Source organism: Puma concolor, chromosome C1 (genome assembly GCF_028749965.1).
Source record: "Puma concolor isolate L17-30 chromosome C1, mPumCon1.1.hap2, whole genome shotgun sequence".
Taxonomy (NCBI): Eukaryota; Metazoa; Chordata; class Mammalia; order Carnivora; family Felidae; genus Puma; species Puma concolor.
Genome location: NC_141674.1, coordinates 4447662 through 4466332, shown reverse-complemented (window position 1 = coordinate 4466332; position 18671 = coordinate 4447662). Strand labels below are relative to the sequence as shown.

Sequence of the window (18671 nt, the reverse complement as noted above, 5' to 3'; positions counted from 1 at the left end):
AGAGGAACAGGTAGATTTTTTTTTTTTGGGGGGGGGGGAAGAGGAAAAGAGATTATATTTTATGGGAAGAGATACAATAACCATTCTCTCCCCATAAAGCAAGTGATGGAAGATTGTCTCTGCTCCATAGATGCACACTGCACATTCTCGGGATAATACCAACAGGAAATCAATAGGATCTTTTATATGTGAAAAGACATTATCTCTCACAAAAACTTGCCACTCACTGTTAATCTTGGTCCTGAGACAATAAGTAGCCTTTAAATCGAGATCTCTGTTTATTTTTAAGTTATCCTTATTATTTATTTGTTTAGAAATAATCACGTTCAAAGCTTCACCCTTCATTAGGGCCAGAGGGCCTTCAGATAACGCTTCATGACAAGTGTCTCCACCGTGGGCCAGACGCTCTCCAGAAACCTCCCTCCCGGCCGCATCCACTCCGGGTGAACGGCCATATCGTTAGCCACCAAAAGCTTTATCAGGGCATAATTTGGCAGCTGTGACGAGCTCGACGGGATTTATGGGATCTCCTGGTTTTTTGCCTCCATTGATCTGAAATGGAACCAAAGTTAATATTAGCAAAAAGCACTTTGTGCTAGGGTAATTTTCCCATGAAAGGCTTTGGCGACTGGTGGCTTTGAACATCTATCATCCAAGTGCTCTTGGCCAACTCTAGGTCATGAGTTTCATAATACCCAAAAGACTAAATATCCTTGTCTCTCCTCCCGTATGAGAATCTAACCACCATCCTGGTGAACTCTCTCATTTTTCCAAGACACTAATTTAATTGTCACAGGGTATAAACCCCATTAGTATCAGGTTCGGATTTAGCACTGGCTCTGACCTTGTATTAGCTTCCTGGGGCTGCCCTAACAAAGTGCCAAAAACTAGGTGGCTTAAAACAACAGAAATTTCTTCTCTCACAGTCAGCAGGCCTGAGCTCTATCTGAGGACCTTTGGGGGGGGGGGGGAGCGGAGGGGGGAGGGAGGATCCTTCTCTGTAGCTTCCAGCTTCAATGGCAGAAGGATGTCCTTGGTGACCCTAGGCTTGTAGCTACAGGGCTCCAGTCGCACGGCCACCCCTCCCTCTGTCTTCATGTGGTCTTTCCTGGCTGCATGTCTGTGTCCAGGTTTCCCTTTTCCATAAGGACGCCAGTCACATTGGATTAGGACCCACCCTAATGACCTCATCTCAACTTGATGACCTCTTGCCAAGTCATCTTGGTGACCTCAACTTAAAGACCCTATTGACAAGTAAGGTCACATTGTGAAGTATTAGGGATTGGGACTTCCACATATCTTTTTTGGAGGGCACAACTCAGCCTAAAACAGCCCTCAAGGAATTCATCTCTTATTACACACAGACTAGATAACTTGTCATACGATTGGGTTGAATTAGGGGTTCTTGACCTCTGCACAAGTAACATCGTGTTCGGATAATTCTTTGTCCTGTGTATTGCAGGATGTTCAGCAAAATCCCTGGCCTCTACCAACTAGGGGTACAGGTAGCCACCTCCTGCCCCTTTTGATGACCAAAAGCGTCTCCTGACCCGGCCGAAGTCCCCTGAGGGGGCAACGTCGCCCTGACAGGACCGATGACTTCAATGAAATGTAAACCAAGCTTATGAAGGTGCTTCATGCAGACTGAACCCTAAAGAGCTGAGGGTAGTTCTATGTCAATCAAAGAAGAGTCCCTAAAAGAGATGGGTCCTGAGGAGTCCCCTAAACGTCTGCATTCCTTCATTAATGTAACACGCATTTACTGGGCACGGTGAGAAAAGCAGAGGACGAAAGAGATTTTGAAACCCCTGCCTTAGACATCATACATTTTAGCGGGGAGGCTGAAAATAAACAAGATGAATAAAACATATAATATGTTTAGATATTGATGAAAGGGGATGAGCGCAAGACGAAAGCGAGCAAGGAGGACAGGAAGCGTTGGCAGGAGAGGTGCTGGAATTTTCGACAGGGTGGCCTGGGAAGGGCTCACTGAGATATGGGTACACACCTAAGAAGTTGGGGCTGGGGGCTGGGCCGCAAAGATTTGGAGCAAAGACCTCGCAGGCAAGGACATTCCTGGGATGTGTGAGGAACAGGAAGAGGCTTGTGCAACAGGACAGATAAGGCGGGGCTTCCGGGTCCTAGCAAAGACATGCTGGCACTCCTGGTGACACGAAAAATCAGCGGACACGTGTGTGGAGGGATGACCCCTGGCCCAGCATGGTGGGTGACAGGGCCTGTGGCGAGGTTCTGAGCGCATATCTGAAGGCACAGCTGAGCTTTAGTGGTGGGCCGGAGGTGGCCTGGAAGAGAAAAAAGGGGTCTTTGGCTCCCGCCAATGGAAAAATCGAGGTGGCATTAAGGGGGACGAGAAGTCTGCATAAGGAGCAGGTATGAAGGAAATATCAGAAGCAAGATCAGGAATTACTGGAATGAGAAGACTCGGGTGTTTTACGTGACAAAATTTACCATTTTGACCATCTTTTAACGCTACGGCTCTGGGGCACCTGATACGTGTGTTGTGCCTCCATCACCACCATCCATGCCGAGAATGTTTACGTCTTCCCCGCAGGTACGCTGAACTCCTTAAACAGCCCCACTGCTCCCCAGCTCCTGGTGATCACCAGCCTTACTCTGTCTCTGTGAGTTGACTGCTCTAGGAACCTCACGTCAGTGAGGACTCTCACAGTGTTTGTTCTTTTGCGACCGGCTTACTTCACTCAGCATCACGGATGAACTTCAAGGTGCATCCGCATTATAGCGTGTCGGAATCCCCTTCTTGTTTAAGGCCGAGCAATATTCCATCGTGTGTATGGACCACGTTCGTCCGTGGACGGACACTTGGCCTTCTTCCACCTTTCCGCCATCGCGAATAACGCTACTCTGAACATGGGCGTACAAATGTCTGTTCGAGTCCCTGCTTTTGGTTCTTTGGGATAGATACCTGGGAGTAGAATGCCTCAATTATATGATAATTCTGTCTACATTTTTTAAGAACTGCCCTATCATTTTCCACAGCAGCTGCACCATTTTACATTCCCATTAGCAGTGTGCAGGAGTCCTTGCCAACACTTGCTGCTTTCTCTTTGTTTGTTTTTTAATAGCCCTACTAAATGGGCTTGAAGTGGTATCATATTGTGATCAGAAGGTTAGTTTTGCCTGTGTTAAGTTTGAAATGCCTATTAGACATCCAAGTAAATACATCAAATTGGATATATGGATCTGGATGTGAGGGGAGAGGTTGGGGTGGCTAGACAGATTTGGGGGTCAGAATCTGTGGGTGGTACTTAAAGCCATGAGCCTGGCTGGGAAAAAAAAAAATTATCTGGGTCTGCACTGTCCGGAATAGTAACCACTAGCCAGATGCGGCCATTTAAATGTATATTAATTAAAATGAAGTAAAACTTAAAGTTGACTTACTTAGTTACATCAGCTGCATTTCAAGTACTCGACAGCTACATTTGACTAGTGGCTATTATATTGGACAGTACGGATGTAGAGCATTTCCATCATTGCAATTCCACTGGACAGCACCGGTATGGGGACTATGTAAGATTTTTTTAAAAAGGGGGTGGGGGGGGCGCCTGGGTGGCTCAGACGGTTAAGCGTCCGACTTCGGCTCAGGTCATGATCTCGCAGTCTGTGAGCTCGAGCCCCGCAACGGGCTCTGTGCCGACAGCTCAGAGCCTGGAGCCTCCTTCAGATTCTGTGTCTCCCTCTCTCTCTGCTCCTCCCCTGCTCTCTCTCTCTCTCTCTCAAAAACAAATAGACATTAAAAATAAATAAATAAAAGAAAAAAGAGGTCCAAGCACTGAATCACAGGGCACTTCAACACTGAGATCTCTAGTGGAGTGGGGTACAGGTTGGCCTAAAGGTAGGGTTACCTGATGGCCCTCTTTTCCAGGGACAGTCCAGATTGTGCCTGTGGGTCTGAGATGATTAATAGCAGCTCCTTAAATTCTGAAACGCGCTCCACTTTGACAATATGGTCACCCTACCTACCCCCCACTCCACGCTTACTTACTCTGCAGTAAGAATTACCAGGCGGCATCTCCTGTAAAGCAGGGGTGCGGAGCTTCAGTGATCCACACAGTCCATACCTGGGCTCCTCCACCAGTTACCGGGAGCCAGTTAGAGGGCTGGGGATGGTCTGCTTCTCCCCGTGACTAACCCGTGGAGGAAAAGTCTGTGCCCATCGGAGGCCACGCCTCTGGTACTGACAGGAAGCAGGTGTCAACTCACAGCCCCTGTCCTCAGGGTCATGAGGGAAAGCACAGAGCTTTGGTCCACTTTCCCCTTCTGTTTGCTGGTTCTGATACGCTAAACCAAAGATGAGTTTAGATTGGCAAAGTGTGGGCTGTGAGATCTCCTGCTAGAATTTCCATCTCACCTGCAGCCTACCCTGTGGGGACCATCTGGTTATTTACAGCAAATCTCACCTTACTCATTACCATTTACATGCACATGCAAAACTAAGGGAGAGCCTGAAGAGCTAGGAATGTGAGGATCCGAGGCACTCCCACGTCAGTCACTCCATGTTTCGTTAGCCAGGTGGGCTGGAAAAGGAGAGAAAACCAGGAAGTCATGGGCACACATTCCAAAATCCCCCGTGACATCTTCAGAAGGAATGAAACCCCATGGCTGGCAAAAACAAAAGCCCCTGTTCAGTTCTGAAGTTTAGATGCGCGTTGGCACCGTTCTAGCTCAACCTTTCATTTCCATGGAAACCATTCATGATGCCACACACACGGAAATGGGGATTCTGACCAGAGCGAGACAGGAGTAGCAGCCCTGAAAACTAGCTTTCCAGTAAGCCTGTGGCAGAGGGAAGGGCAAGAAAAGCCGTGGAGCCGTACTAGAGGGAGAGCAGCACTCTCGGGGTCCCCAGGATGAGCCCTGGTAGCCCGAGTAGAGCCCACCGACCCCAGAGTTGGTTCTGATGACCTGGCCGGCTACATGTCCCAGCCCGAATCTGCTTTACTTTTTTCCTCTTCTTTTCTAATGCAAAAAGCGTGTTCTACAGTGGGTGGGAGAGGGCTCTTTGCTGTAACTCGAGCATAGGAAGGTGTGGGATGGAGGGAGCAGAAATCACCCATGGTATCAGTTTCCTGTGGCTACGGTCACAAAGTACCACAAACTGGGGGGGGGGGGGGGGGGTTTGAGACTTGAAATTTATTCTCTCACAGTTCTGGAGGCCGAAGTCTGAAATCCGGATATGAGTAGAGCCATGCTCCCTCTGAAGACTCTAGGGGAGAACCCTTCCTACCTCTTGCAGCCTCTGGGGGCTCCTGGCGTCCCTTGGCTTGCAGACACGTGGTTCCAGCCTCTGCCTCCGTCTTCACGTGGAGGCACGTGTCCGTGTCTCAAATCTCCCTCTACGTTTTCTCGTAAGAACACCTGCCTTTGGATTTAGGGCTCACCCTAAATCCAGGATGATCTCATTTCGAGATCCTTAATGACATCTGCAAAGACCCTTTTTCCAAGTAAGGTCACATTCACAGGAATGAAGACGTGGACGTACCTTTCTGGGGGCCTCTGTGCCACCCAGCAACACCCACTGTGCCCGGGGAGATGCAAAGATTCACATTCTCAGCCCCGAATTGGCAATCCTGCGGGTCTTGAGGCTTTGGCCAATTTCAGAGGAATGCCATGACCAGTTCCTATCATTCTGAGACCCGGCCCCGGCGGGGAAGCTGCGTCGTTGCCATGGTGATCCCACACCTTGAAACTTTTGTCCTTTTGCATTGTTCGCAAGGAACTAATTACTGAAGCTTCGCTGGAAGCACAGGAATGTGAGAGGTGGAGTGTTTCTGCAGGAAAGTCATTGCTCAGAGTGGGGACCTTCCTCTCCCCTCATCAGACAAGCAGAATCTGTGACATTCTTTGGATTTTTCCCAGACAACCGTTGTACTAGGCTCAGTCACAACGCTGAACATAATCAGGCACATCGTAATCGGACGCATCTGGGAGTGAGGAGAACAGCCCAGTGGGAAGGGGAAATAAACGCTCCTCCTCACCCTCACCACGTCCCACCCCGCCAGTGCAAAAGAGATTCTGAAAACGTTCGACCCCCCAGAAATGCGGGTGGTCACAGGGACGGGAAGGGAAAAGCCTCTGCATGAACATGATTCATACGGCTCTGCCAGGCACGGAGCAGAAGGGCCAGGCAGCGGGTGAAAGCCCGCTTCTCCGGGGAACTGCACCAACTTGGAGAAGTTGTTGTTTACCCTTCCTGCGGTTTTCGCGCAGGCGAGCTTGTAAAAATGAAGACTTGGGGGGATTCGTCAGAGTTTCAGCCCGGATAGAATTTTGGCAAAAGGTCCTGTGGGTAATTTCCTTTCTCATGAACTCTTTCAATGCATCCATCCCCTTCTGGATTCAGCGTCCTGCCGGGGGGAGCGTGCTGGGGCTTGAACACATGGCCTCAGTGAGCCCTGGAGAGCCTACCAGATAGGAGGATGCGGAGGAAAACCCCCTCCTTCTTAATGGTGTTTCACAGCAGAGGCAATTCCCGCTCCTATAACACCACACTCCAGACCAAGATCAGCGTACTAGTGAGGAGTCAGGAGTAGGAAAGCAAAGTCGAGGTGGTCTGGCAACTTGACGTTATCTTTACGGAAGGAGGTTATGCATTCTTGAGAGCACAGGACGATTAAATGCATTGTCCACAAAAACAGAAAAACAGCCCCGCCTCTGGACAAGCGAGGGCTGCAGCTGCCATTTTTCTGAAACGTCTCCCCCTCCGTTCCAAACCTTCAAGAACAATTTCTTTGCCCACTTGTGCCGATCGGGACCACAGGTCTGCCCTCTGCTGGTTAAGGGACATTCGAGCAGCGTTCCGACTGGGAAGGGGATGATGTTGGGTCCCTTAGCCACCTGCCTGGCGAGGGGATGCAAGGTGTCCTCACTCGCAGACACTTCATGTTGGAGTCAGAGCTGTTCAGCGGGCAAGAGAACATTCCCCGCCCTCGCGGGTCCCTGATAACATCTTCACACACCACGTGTCCGAGGGAAGGAGAAGACAAAACTGACGTCACCACACGTACGGCTCAAGGTCCTCTGAAACATCATTATACAAATCAGTCTAAAAGCGAAATAACGATTGAACATAAAGGCAGTCCTGAAAGGAGACAGACCTGCGTCTGAATCCGTTTTGAGGTTTACGAGCTCTGAGGGCTGGGACGAGAACCTGCCTGAGCCCAGCTGCCTCCTCTGTCAAGTGAAGCTATCAGTAATTACATTGGAAAATTAAATGAGAGGAATCCGTTAGCACAGTGTCTGGCACATGGCAAATATTCTATAAATGGTAGTTTAAATATTTTCCTTTTTCAATCCATTTAATTCTAGAAGCTGGAAAATCTTTCTCCTGCGCGTGGGAAGTAGGAGAAGCCGATGTCAGAGAAGAGGGGTTCATGGCCTTGTGGTTCATGACCAGTGTCCTCACCTCTAACCCAGAGTTCTTGATTAGGGTGATTTTGTCCCCTAAGGGACTTCTGGCAATATCTGGAGACATTTTTGGTTGTTGCGGCTGGGGAGGGGTACTGCCGGCATCGAGGGGGTAGAGGTCGGGGTAGAGGTCAGGGTGGTGCTAAGCTCCTTACAGCGCACAGGACAGCCCCATAATTACCCAGCACCAAATGCTGATAGCACTGAGGTTGGAGACCCTGCTCTGACCTTTCTAGAAGCGTCTTGAGTTTTATTTTTTTTTTATTTTTTTAATGTTTATTTTGTTTTTATTTTCTGAGGGGGGGGCACATGAGCAGGAGAGGGGCAGAGAGAGAGGGAGACAGAATCCGAAGCAGGCTCCAGGCTCTGAGCTGTCAGCACAGAGCCCGACGCGGGCTCGAACTCACAAACCGTGAGATCATGACCTGAGCCAAAGTTGGACACTCAACCGACTGAGCCACCTGGGCGCCCCTGAGTTCTAGAACTTTCAATCTCTGGCAGGCAACATTTCTGCTAACTGCTTGGCTTTCCTGATGACAGTGGAATCAAGAATCAAGGATAAAATCTTCTGGATTTAAAAGCCACCCAAAGTCAAGAGATCAAGACTCCCAATATATTTTTAAAAAATTTTTAATTGTAATAAAATACACATAACATAAAATTTACTACCTAAACCATTTTTTGTCATTTATTTGTTTATTCTGAGAGAGAGTGAGAGCAGGGGAGGGGAAGAGGGAGAGAAGGAGAGAGAGAGAGAATCTCAAGCAGGCTCTGTGACGGTGCAGAGCCCTAGGGGGGGCTCGAACTCATGAACCATGAGATCGTGACCTGAGCTGAAATCAAGAGTCAGATGCTCAACTGACCAAACCACCCAGGTGCCCCCACCTAAAGCATTTTTAAGTGTACCGATCAATAGAGTAAGTACATTTACGTTGTTGTGTGACCAATCTCCAGAGCGCTTTCCATCTTGCAAAACTGAAACTCTATAACTCTACACCCATTAAACAACTCTTCATCTCCCCTCCCTACAAGGACTCCTGCTATCTCTGTAAGATAAAATACTCATGTGTGTTTTTTTTAATGACCTACAGCAGCCATCCAGGCACTGTAAGAGGATCTAGCCTAAGCAGACACAAATCCCAAGAATGCCAGAGACAACTTGGAAAGTGCCTTCTTCCTTGGTATCATTGAGCTGCTGATCTATCTACTTCTGGAACCCCCTGGCTTCTTGCTAGATAATAACTTCTGTTTCAGGGAGAAAACATGTAAAAACAAATTAAAATAACCAGCCAACCAACAAAATACCCATAGGTTTTTCTTTGAAGTTGGCACTTAATTTAAAAGAAGACATCTCTTTGGGGCACCTGGGTGGTTCAGTCAGTTGAGTGTCCAACTCTTGATTTCAGCTCAGGTCATGATCCCAGGGTCTTGAGATTGAGCCCCACGTTGGGGTCTGTGCTGAGCATGGAACCTGCTTAAGGTTCTCTCTTTCTCTCTCCCTCTGCCCCTCTCCTCCACTTGTGCTCTCTCTCTCAAAAAAGCAAATAAGTTTAAAAAGAAGACATTTCTTCAAACCCGGCGTGACTCTATGGTCAAAGCGGGTCCCCTCTGTGACAAAGCCACCTCCACTTGTCTCTCCTTGGGGTTCCCAAGAAACGATGGGTAAGGGAGCTGGGCAGCTTATCACACTACAGAACCACGTATTTCCTGAGATCAGGGATGTTTGTGAAGAAGGCTGACCGACCCCAATTCAGAAAGGCTTAGAGTTTCCCTTGGCTCTCTGCTAGGCTCCTGGGGTCCCTGGCACCTCAGCCTGAGCTCTGTCGCCCTGCCTATCAGTGGATGAAAACATCTCTCTGCTTCCCCACTTCCATCATCTTTTGCTTCGAGCTCTCTTTCCTCTTGGTTTCAGTGCACGTTAAATACACGCATGTACGTTAAGCTCTTATTACACGCAGACACACAACGCTGTTGGAAATAAAATACAAACTATTTCAAGCATTTGCCTCCAGAGCTTACAGTCTAACAGAGGAAATAAACGTGTAAATGATGGAAATTTGTCAGTGGAATATAAGTGGTACGAATGGACATTACGTTGTACAAAAGGACTGAGATTAAACCTGATGAGACACAGATAGGAGGTTGTCTTTGCTCCCTCCAGAAATCCCAATGAAAGGATAACAAAGGAGGGGCGCCTGGGTGGCGCAGTCGGTTAAGCGTCCGACTTCAGCCAGGTCATGATCTCGCGGTCCGTGAGTTCGAGCCCCGCGTCAGGCTCTGGGCTGATGGCTCAGAGCCTGGAGCCTGTTTCCTATTCTGTGTCTCCCTCTCTCTCTGCCCCTCCCCCGTTCGTGCTCTGTCTCTCTCTGTCCCAAAAATAAATAAACGTTGAAAAAAAAAAAAAAGAAAGAAAGGATAACAAAGGAACTAAGTATAAATACACATGGACACAATGCATGTAAGAGACAACATTGGACAAAAGATGCGACAAAAACTTGGAAGACGGAAAATGGAGGGGCCCTTTGTAACAAACTTGGGTTACAGCTTTCTCCACTTGGCTAAATGCTTGTGAGGTCAGGGAAGACAACTGAAAAGTGGGCTGGTTTGTGCTACAGGATCCAGGAGTGATTCAGGAATTGGAGGCTGGACATGCGTGTTGCCAGTCTATGTGCAGATAGTTTAGAACCCCAACTCTTTCCCCAATCTAGCCAGTCAGGCAACTACAGCCCCACCTGCACCCTGTAGGGGGTTTATTATCTGCTGAGGCTCGACAGGAAAGGCCCTGGAGTCTAGATAACAAAGCAAAGCTAGATAGCAGATATTGTAATGAAATGCTATTCCCTTCCCCTTTCCTACAGAGCTTTTACCTACCCCAGGCAGAGGGAAAAGTAGGACTCCTCCCTGGGAAAACCAATACACCCAAGAGAAAAGACCTACAGATCTGACATGTGGGGGACCTTACCTGACAACTCTCTAAGAGCCCCCCTGAAGAGTAGTCTTGAACATGTACACAGGGCTCCCATGAATAGACAGCCAAGGATCACCAGAGTTTTGAGAAAAGTCCCTTCCACCCACCCACACATACCCACAAAGGCCAAAACAAACAGGGGGAAAAATAACTAGGAGGAAATACAAAAAGTGAAAAGGTAGAATAAAACTTAAATACGTTCTCAGAAATACAAGAGAACAAGTTGCATATACAAACCTATTTTAAAGATAAAATAATCAAAGAACAAGAAAGAGCTCTGGAAAATTTAAAATTTTTTTAATGTTTACTTATTTTTGAGAGCAAGAGACAGAGACACACACAGAGTGTGAGCGGGGGAGGGGCAGAGAGAGAAGGAGACACAGAATCTGAAATAGGCTCCAGGCTCTGAGCTGTCAGCACAGAGCTTGACACAGGGCTCAAACGCATGAACTACGAGATCATGACCTGAGCCAAAGTCAGACGCTTAACTGACTGAGCCACCCAGGTGCCCCTGGAAATTTTTAAAAAATATATTATGACAAGTATTTTTCAAAAATCAATAGAAGAACTGGTAGATATAGTTGCATCTCCAACAAAGACTAAAAGAACAAAAGGATGGAAATAAAAGCATGTGGGAATCAGTCCAGGAGGTCTGGCATCACAATAAACATAGCTCCAATAAGAATAAACCAAAAAAACCAATTAAGTGGAATTAAGTTATCAGTCTAAGATATTTCTCCAGATATATCAGATATATCCAGATATATCAGTCTAAGATATTTCTGACTGAGTGACTCAGTCAGTTAAGTGTCCAACTCTTGATTTCAGTTCAGGTCATGATCTCACTGTTTGTGAGTTCGAGCCCATGTTGGGCTCTGTGCTGAGTGTGGAGCCTGCTTTAGATTCTCTCTCTCCCTCTGCCCCTCCCCCCTCTCAAAACAAACAGACAAACAAACAAACAAATATATTTCCCCAATGGACAGAAATGAACCCACTGAATGCATAGCACAATCCATTTTAGAAGATCTATACAAGGTACATCATCATGTAATTTCAGAAAACCAGGAATAAAAACAATGTTTCCAAATAAAGAAGAAAAAAACCAGTTACAAAGCCATAGGAACTAGAACAGGGTCCATCTTATTGCCAGCAACATTGGGAAACTGAGGTTGTAAACCAATGCCTTCAAAATTATGAGGAAAAATCTTTAGAACCTAGACTTTTGTACCCAGTCAAACTATCCACCTAGCAAACTCACTATCAAATATAAAGGTAGGATAAGGGTATCCAAGTTCTCAAAAACCTGGAAAGATTTACTCCATTAAAAACAAGGAGGGGTGCCCGGGTGGCTGAGTCGGTTAAACGTCCGACCTCGGCTCAGGTCATGATCTCATCGTTCATGGGTTCGAGCCCTGCATCAGGCTTGTGCAGACAGCACAGAACCTGGAGCCTGCTTTGGATTGTGTGTGTGTGCCTCTCTGTACCTTCCCCTGCTCATGCTCTGTCTCTCTCTTTCAAAAATAAACATTAAAAAAAAGGGGGGAATGAAACAAATAGGAAATAGGGCATTCAGGAACAGGAGTGCCAACAGTGAAGACAGGGAATGGGTCATCCTACAGTGACAGTCTAGGGAAGATGCAAGATGACAGCTGTGGGACAGGCTGTATGTTCCATATATAAAATTCTAGAAAATGCAGACTAATCTACAATGATAAGTAGCGGATTGGCAGTTCATCATCTTATTTACTGTAATGGATTCACAGGCACATACATGTGTCAAACTCATAAAATTTTTCACTTTAAACATGCGCATTTTATTGCACGTCAACTATACTCCAATAAAGTAGCAAAAAAAATTTTTTAGGAAAATGAGAGAAGTATAGAGAAGTAGAAGACTGGTCATGGAGAACTATCCACAAAGAAGCCATAGAGACAAAAAGAAGGAAGATACAAAAGAGAATAAAAAGCATACAGAATACACTGAGAGGGTCTAACACGCTTAATTGAGATCCCCAAAGAAACAAGAGAATCATGTCACGGCAGTAATCCCAGACATCTAAAGGAAGTGAAACCGTATTGGGAACAATGTGCTGGAAAACAAAAGAACTGTCAAACTAGATTCCTCTACCCTGAGCGGAAAAAAAATCCCTTAATATTAATAAAGACAGATAAAGATCTTTTCAGATAAACAAAAGTTGAGAGCATTGTTCAACAGCAGACCCCATGCTCAAAAAAATTCCACACGTGTTTGTTTAAGCTGAAGGTCAATGACCCTTCATGGAAGCTCAGAGATGCAAGAAAGGTTCAGAACCAAGTTCAAGAATGGTTCAGAGATTTAAAAAATTTTTTTTCTGGCTAGAACCAAAGCTCCATGAAGAAAGTCAGGAGCTATAAGGCTGAAAGATGGGTGAACCTAGATCACACGGGTCCTGAATACCAGCAGGAGGAAGTAAGGACGATGGATACAGAGCAACATGGAGGTCAAGAGAGAGAGAGAAAGCGGTCAAGAGAGAGAAAAAGAAGGCAACGCCGTTAATGCTGCCTGGGGTCCAGGCCAATGGCGAGGAAACAGATGCCATTGGCTCTGGGGTTCAAGAAGTCACTGGAAACTTTGAGGAGGGAATTCTCGTGAAGGATGGGAATGAGGGTCTGATGGCAAGAAGGGGAAGAGTGAGCGGAAAGGAAGCAGAAGCAGCAGGTACCTCCTCTACGTGGAGGTCTAAGAAAGACTTAGGTCTACTTCTCCAAAGTAGAACTTTTTGTTACTCCCTCCAAACGCTGCCGCTTCCCTAGCTTCCTCGGGAGCATAGATGGCCTCACCCCCTGGCACCGCAAACCGAAATGGAGGAGTAACTAACCACCGATTCCGCTCTTCCACCCCCACCCCCTCCAGACCCAACCTATCGTCACTTCCTGTTGACCCCAGTGCAACCAGTGGTCCATGCTTGCCAGCCCCGTGCAGCCCCGTCTGTCTTAGTGCAAGCCCACCTCCCTCTCTTTTTTTTTATTATTTTTAAAAAAAAAATTTTTTTTTCAATGTTTATTTATTTTTGGGACAGAGAGAGACAGAGCATGAACGGGGGAGGGGCAGAGAGAGAGGGAGATACAGAATCGGAAACAGGCTCCAGGCTCCGAGCCATCAGCCCAGAGCCCGACGCGGGGCTCGAACTCACGGACCGCGAGATCGCGAGATCCCGCGAGATCGCGAGATCGCTACCTGGCTGAAGTCGGACGCTTAACCGACTGCGCCACCCAGGCGCCCCTCCCTCTCTTTCCAGAACACTGTGATAGCCTCTAACAGGGGAGGAGGGGAGGGGCTGCTTCCGTTCTTGCTCCCTCTAGCCTCATCCCCCCGGAATAATCCTTCAGAGGGGGGGATGGAAATAGGACCATGTCACCTCCCTGCTTAAAATCCTTCCATGCTCCCCATCGTGGTTGGAATAAAATTTGAATTCTTGAACACTGCCCTCCATGAGCCCTAACCGAGCTTCTCTAACACCTTTGCCTACCGCTTCCTCCCCACTCCCACCCACCCCCCCCCCCCCCGCCCCCACCTGATACGCTTCATGCTCACTGAACGATCAGTCTTATGCTCCACCCTCCCTGTTCCTGGAGCACACCAAACTTCTTCCTGTCTCTGAGCCTTTGCACCAGAACGTTCTTCCCCGAGGTCTTGCAAGCTGGATCCTTCCCGTCATTCAGTTCAAAATTACCTCCTCAGATAGATCTTTCATAACCAACCAACTTAACGTGAACTCCCCCCACCTGCGATGTCCCACCGTTACATCAGTGTGTTTTATTTTCCATACAGCACTCAGCATCTGAAATTATCTTGTTTATTGAGTAACTGGTTTATTGTCTCCACTTCCCCGCCCGGTCCCCTTGGAGGGTTAATTCCACTAAAACAGAAAACATGTCCTTCTCGTGAATTGCTGAACCGCCAGTGCCCTTTCCTGGATGTTGCCTTCCAACTTAAAGATAAGCTGAGGAGACACTGTGGGGGAATTCACAGAGGCTTAATAAGAGGTGAATGCAATAGGTTTACCAAGTAACACTGGGGGCTCGTTGAAGTCTGAGAGCATCAACTATGTGTTTTCCAAGACTTTCCCCAGCTACTCCCGACAGCCCGGGAGAAGCGCAAAAAGGGAGAGAACCAACCGGAGAATGGATGTGGTGGACAGAGCCAAAGGTCAAAGGATTTTTGATATCGCTGAATGACCAAGAAAGCAGCTCGGAAAGGACCCCAGCTGAGTGCTGATGGATTAGGATGGACTAACACACAGGGACCAGGGACCTAAAGTTGCAAACGTCAGGGAAACCGGTACCCTTGGCACAATGGACCGATCACCTGGCAGGTGAAATGCTGAGTTCCAAAGGCAGGAGCTCTGAATCGGAGACTGGGGAGATGCACACTTCGTCGGGATGGTGAGGTCTAAACCTGGTGAGGCGTGACCCCACCTCCCCACCCCCTGTCCGTCCCTGCACTGCTGCCAGACCCTCCCCCACCCCCCACCCCCCCAGGCTGCCTCTGGGGTGTGGGACTGTCTCAGTTCTTGCAGGAGTGGCCCTTCCTCTGGCTGACTCAACCCTTCTGCAATTGTCATCTTAGCTAAAGATGTAAATGACACGTCCCTGAAATGCTAAGGGGGGAGATACCATCAAGAAAATTTAATCCTTGAGTGCCTGCAGACTTTCCCTTCTTTTCTTTAGCTAAGGAATATTTTCCCCCTAACTCCTCTTAACAGGGTTATCAGAGTTCAGGAGGAAAAGAGAGAACAGGCTATGAATGGCAAACAGGCACTGAGTCCCAATCTGGACTCAGTGACAAGAGAATAATAAAAAAGATTAGAGGTAATTTTTCCTCCTGAATTATAGAGAAAGGGTGTGGATCCAGACCAGCTGTGCAGGGTTGGGTCAGGCTGCTAACCTCATCTCTCAGGAGTCCTACTCAGGAAAAGGGGGAAGGAGTGAAGGGGTTCCAGTTGGGGGATGCCGCGAGTAGGAAGTAAAATTACAGGGCTCCCAGTCCAAATGAATTTCAGACACACAATGGATGTTTTTAGTATATGCATATGCCCCATGCAATATTAGTATACTTATCCTAACAATTATTCACTGCATATCTGAAATTCAAATCTAACTGAGTCCTGTATTTAGTGCTAGAAAGGAGGGCCCCAGCACTAGATAAAGCCATTAAACAGAGGAAGCTTCCCGATAGGCAGTCCTGGGAAGGCCACATGTTCCGGGTCATTCTGAATACGAATGGTGGTAAAGGTTAGGGGCGCCTGGGTGGCTCAGTCAGTTAAGCATCTGACTTCGGCTTAGGTCATGATCTCGCAGTCTGTGAGTTCGAGCCCTGCGTTGGGCTCTGTGCTGACAGCTCAGAGCCTGGAGCCTGCTTCAGATTCTGTGTCTCCCTCTCTGTCTCTCTGCCCCTCCCCTGCTCATGCTCTGTCTCTGTCTCAAAAATAAATAAAAAACATTTAAAAAAATTAAAAATAAAAAACAAATGGTGGTGAAGGTCAAGGTTTTTATCTTTTCTATTTAAAGCTAAGAGAATTTGGGGCGCCTGGGTGGCTCAGTCAGTTAAGCATCCGACTTCAGCTTAGGTCATGATCTCGCAGTTTGTGAGTTCGAGCCCCGCGTCGGGCTCTGTGCTCACAGCTCAGAGCCTGGAGCCTGCCTCAGATTCTGTGTCTCCCTGTCTCTGCCCCTTCCCCACTCATGCTCTGTCTCTCTCTGTCTCTCAAAAATGAATAAATGTTAAAAAAAATGTTTTTTTAAATATAGCTAAGAGAATTCAAAAATGATTATATATACATATATAATACATACACATGTATATATAAATATATTACATAAGTATACCAGGCTGGGCTTTGCAGCTAAATTACAAACTGGTTTGTGGCTTTACCCAATAAAGAGAAAACAAAAATGCAAGGCAGTGGGGCACCTGGGTGGCTCAGGCAAGTGCCTGACTCTTTTTTTTTTTTTAATGTTTATTTATTTTTGAGACAGAGAGAGACAGAGCATGAACGGGGGAGGGGCAGAGAGAGAGGGAGACACAGAATCTGAAGCAGGCTCCAGGCTCTGAGCCATCAGCCCAGAGCCCGACGCGGGGCTCGAACTCACGGACCGTGAGATCGTGACCTGAGCCGAAGTCGGACGCTTAACGCTTAACCAACCGAGCCACCCAGGCGCCCCAAGTGCCTGACTCTTTTAAAAAAAACCCGATGGGGCACCTGGGTGGCTCGGTCGGTTAAGTGTCCGACTTCAGCTCAGGTCATGCTCTCGCCGTCCGTGAGTTTGAGCCCCGCATTGGATCTGTGCTGACAGCTTCAGAGCCTGGAGCCTGCTTTGGATTCTGTGTCTCCTCCTCTCTCTGCCTCTCCCCTGCTCATGCTCTGTCTCTCTCTGTCTCTCAGTAATAAATAAATGTTAAAAAAATTTAAAAACAAAAACAAAAAAACATGAGGTCGTGACCTGAGCCAAAACCAAGAGTCAGACACTTCACGGACTCAGCCACCCAGGTGCACCTCAAATGCCTCACTCTTGATTTCAGCTCAGGCCATCATCTCACAGTTCGAGTTTGTGCCTTGCATCAGCACTCTCAGCATGGAGCCTACTCGGGATTCTCTCTCTCTCTGCTCCTCCCCCACTTGCTCTCTCTGTCTCTGTCTCATATATAAATAAATAAAGTTAAAAAAATGCAAGGCAATGAGTTAATGTGGCTGAGTTTCGTCCGTTGCTCTGGCACGAGTAACGGTTGAATGGGTGTGGTAACTTATCAATTTGTGCTGTTCCTGGTTTCCATTATTTTGCCCATCAGAGATTAGGGTTTTTGGAGGGAGAAACAAAACAGCCAACCTCCGAAATAAATTTACTCTCAGGCCTGTGGTGTATCTAAGTTATTTTCCATTCGTCACAACCACTTTCCAAGTAACCATACTACAAAGCATCATGGGCCCGAGAGAGGACAAACACAGAGCATCCCTGAGTCACTATTTATTTTGTTCGGGTGATGATAAAAACCAGGTCATCCTCAATCATAGAAACGCAGACCTGAACGTTCTGAAACATATGTTAGGTTCTGTTTATATAATTCCTAGAGGCGGTGTTTTCCAAAGCAGAAGAAGGATAGCAAGGAATTTCTCTACCCAACTGAGCATTATGGCCCAATTAACGTCTACAAACCTAAGGAAAAAAGGAATGTCTCAACATTGTAGTTTTTTTTCCCCCCAGCCTCTCTGTAAGAAATTCTTAAAGACCAGCAAATGTCAGCAAGCAGCTTAGCCCTAATCACTGTTCTGCAAAGGAGAAAAAAGAAAGACCGTAAAAAATTGCTGTGATAGCTTGCGGAACGTGAGGGTCTGCGGAAGCTATTGCGGAGAAGCCTCACACAGCTAGAGAAACAGCTCTTCCTTGGCAACCCCGGGCAGAGGTCGGCTCCAGACTGACTCAATAAACCTGCCTCAGCACACCTATGTGTCTCAATGCCAAAAGATCCTGAGAGGGGTGGGCAACTTGGAAGGGACCACACACAGGCCCAGATGGTGAACATCTGGCCAAAAATTAGAAAGAGAAAGAAATCAACTTCTCAAATCCACAGACAGGTGTTTGGGGCTTCCCAGGGGACCTGCTTAGGAAGGGCAACAGGGATGGTTCTAAACTGATCCTTAGTTAAGGAACAACACACATTCCTGAGAAATAATGAGGAATGGATACAGGTCAGCATGAACCAAACAGGTGGCAAGAGTAGGGGAGCTCTGCTGTCCACCTTCTCTTGATAATTGCATCCTTTCGAAGACATTTAAATTATTTAGATGATTGTAACCGAGACGTCTTTAATAATGCACCAAACAGCAGGCACCAGGTTGAAATCAATTAGACTCCACCGCTAAATTATAAGGTAGAAATTTACAAGACGACGGCTCTGGGATAGGGACTGAAGGTATATATGCCTGCCAGAGACAATTATGTTAGGAACCAAATGGGTATTGCCTCGTCAGTTAAGAAGCAGAAAAAATGGTCAGGTGCTCCTAAATATAGGGCAATAATAAAAAACGATAATGAGGAGGCTGGTCCTCTGGGCAGGGTTCTGGACGGCCGCGAGAAAAGACAAAGAACAACGGAGGCAGGAACCAATCCCATTCTGGGGGTTTCCTGTGCAAAGACGAGACAGCAAGTGGGGCCTCGAGGAGTCTCGGGCCGGGGTGGCCCTCACGGGGGGTGGCCTAGGTGGGGCTGTTTGGGACAG

General features: G+C 47.4%; 1 long non-coding RNA gene across 1 annotated transcript; it reads right to left on the bottom strand.

The window, feature by feature from the left end:
• Window positions 1–265: 265 nt before the first annotated feature.
• Window positions 266–4675, bottom strand: LOC147577741 (uncharacterized). The gene is made up of 3 exons (XR_015254409.1): window positions 4440–4675; window positions 2634–2944; window positions 266–552 (listed from the first exon to the last, which is right to left on the bottom strand). It is a non-coding gene; the product is annotated as an uncharacterized LOC147577741 (long non-coding RNA).
• Between the last annotated feature and the right edge of the window lie 13996 nt (window positions 4676–18671).